Source organism: Rhea americana, unplaced genomic scaffold, assembly GCF_003343005.1.
Source record: "Rhea americana isolate MKP2758 unplaced genomic scaffold, rheAme1 scaffold_256, whole genome shotgun sequence".
Lineage (NCBI taxonomy): Eukaryota > Metazoa > Chordata > Aves > Rheiformes > Rheidae > Rhea > Rhea americana.
In genome coordinates this window covers 521,466-524,467 of record NW_028186375.1, presented here as the reverse complement: position 1 = coordinate 524,467, position 3,002 = coordinate 521,466, and positions in this window count along the sequence as shown.

The following is a 3,002-nucleotide window of genomic DNA, read 5'->3' as shown; positions in this document are numbered from 1 at the left end:
CAAGGCAGGCAGGTAGGTAGGTACTGGTAGTGAGAGCAAGGCTTTCAAATCCTTCTCACCACAAAAAAGAAGGCCACTTCCTCTTACCAAGATAAAAGAATAACATGCTAAGTTTGAATTGCCTCCCGCAAAAAAAGCCATCTTCAAAATACTCCTGTCAAATCCTTGAGTGAAGAACAAAAGTCATGTTACATGCTTTTTCCATGCAACAGTCAGTAAGCACAAAGCTCAGCAGAAGACCAAGAAGTCGAGTTTAGGAGAGATCTGTCCAAAGCTCTATGGAACAAGGGATCTGCAGGCTTCTAAGATACTGTAGTCTGTGCAGGTAGAAGAAATGTTTTAATGACAGAAATGTTTTATCCCAGTACAGACAAGACTAAGTAGTCATCTGTCTCCTGCTGCAATCAGCTTTAATCATTGATGTCAGCAGCAAGTTTACTGTAAACAGATACTCACTGCAGCCTCAAATCCCCAGTCTTTGTTCCACCACCCAGGAAATTTTGAAAAGGAGCATGACTGCCACTGATTACACACTGCTTGGGTAAGTAAATAGGATCTCGAAAGACATAATGCCACTTTCCATCACAGATTACAGTTTAGAAAGGTTAGAACACAATTTGTGGTATTTTCAGCAACGTAAGAGCTGTCACTTAATTGTCATTTACTGAACTCCAGCAGAAGAGATGGAAAGACCCACAAAGGTATTCTCTAATACTTCCGAAGAACTCCAAAAGAGATTTACTCCAAAAACACTTCATGGCCTCATGCCCCCTTGAAGGAAGTATCTAGAACAAGATCCAGACACYGTGCAGCATTCATCAAGATTAAATGCCCTAACTGCTTAGCTGCTCAGTCGTTCACTCTCCCATGTGTGTACGCTAGTCAGCCTACTATACCTGAGTTGCAAAAGGGACAGAAACACCAAGCCTGACAAGGTCTCCACATGATGCAGTCAAAACAGCATCAATATTGACACTTTGCTTATTTAAGCACTGTAAAGGGGAGAAAGGAACACCTCCTGTGGCTAGGCAAGCAGGTGTTTTGAGAAGTCAGCCTCTTACCCATCCTCCTGCTACTTCACTYGCACCAAAAAGCACACTAACCAGTCAGTCAGGCTGTCCTGCAGTCCTGGCATTTCAAGGAAGTTACCAGGAACACACATTCCCTGTGTGAACCTTGACACCAGCAGCTTCTAAACCTATAACCTCTTTTTATGTTAAAAAAAAGACTGGCACTGAAGGTCTTGCCTCCTTCAATTTTATTAACAGATTCCTGAACTAGGTAACACGCTGACCTCTAACAGCAGCCTGTCTCACCCAAGGGAAAGGAATTAGGCCTACAGCCTAATCTGAAGCAGTATTCAGGAAGAAAAAGTGCTACATTACTGGCAAGGCACTTCTAAAAGCACAACGGGACATCTGGACCTGTTACAGGTAAAGCAGAAGAAACAGACTATAATTCTGTAAATAGTCTTCCTGGTTCATCGTTGATCCAAGTGCACATACAACATGGACAGAACTGTCAACCCCATTGTGCCCTTCTCTGCTCTTATCCCCATCCTGCAGACACAACCCTGTCAGGAAGTAACAATTCAACATCACAAGATTATTCTCAAACTACAGCCTTTCCTCCTGCTTTTGTTTTGAAGAACCCATCAGTTCTCACCACCAGGAGTGAGCAGACTTCACTGAGAATCAGTCTYTTTCAAGGCTTTTTATTTCCCCATCTTCATAACAGCATTCAATATCTCATTGGAGGAAACCATTTCCTGTATCAGCTTATAAAAAGCTGGGATGCCTCAAGTAAGACAAGAAATCTGTAGAAAAAAAGTCCCTTCAACCTCTCTCTAAACAGAGAGGCCTAACTCAATGCAGGCAGTCCTCCACTAAAAAACCCACCAGCCTGCAAGGTAAGTTTGAGTTCAGTCCTGGGAGTCATTATGTCCATGAAGGCACCAACAATCTATTAGTCCTTCATTCACTGATTACACCCAACTACTGTTTCAACATTTTCAGAAGCCACACTAGCAAGCTCGTTATGTAATCTTGCCAAGAAGTAACTTGAGTTCCTGGCTGTACCTCTTCATTTTCACCAGTGACCACAAACTAGCCAATAATTACTTTACCTTCTACTCCTATTTGCTCTTCAGGTGATTTTTTAATGGACCTAAACTGCTTGCAATCATGCTAACACAAGCAGAGCACACAAAAGCCATGACCATGCAAGTCTGAAGCTATGGTTGTGTGGAAAAGCTAGCTTTTAGGACAAAAGTGGGTTAAGTGTTGTCCATAAAGATACAGTGGGTATCTAAAATGGTAACATCACATTTTAACACCAAAAACGCTACAGTTGCATTAGAGGCCAGGGTGGCTTTATCCTCCCAAACCAGAGGGCCAGGAAAGCCAGAGCAAGGGAAGACTTCTGAAAACAGCCTCCCTGACAAAGCAGTGAGAGGGAAGCAGCTGGTCTTGAAGTGCTTTTTAACCAGTCCCAAGTCCCTCCTCTTGGCCACCTCCCTCCCCCAAGACTGAAACATGGTTTATTGTCCCCAACATCCYGGTGGGCAAGTCACTGCTCTTACTGTTGCCAGGACACAGACAACTATGGGCCAGAGCACTCGGACATCCTTACTCCTGAACAGGTCTACGAAGGGGAGGCAGGAGGAGGGTAGAAAAAGGTCATATTCCCACAACYGAGTACTACCCTCTTGGGCAGGGGAAAAAATAAGTGTCATCACCAGGATTTCCAGCCAGCGGCCACCTCAGCCCAGAAGGGCCCCGAAGAGGGTTTCATGACCAAGCCGCCGCGTTGCAAAACCCACACAGGGCCACACGAAGTGTTTTGCAAGAGCCATGTGACACACACATGACCCGCAGCCGCGGCGCAGGGCGCACCTCCGACTCGCCGCCAGCGGCCCCGCGCCGGGAAGGCGCGCATCGCCCTGCGCAAAGCGCCGCGTCTCCTTCGCCCCCCTCCCCACCACGCTCCCCTCCCCACGGCGG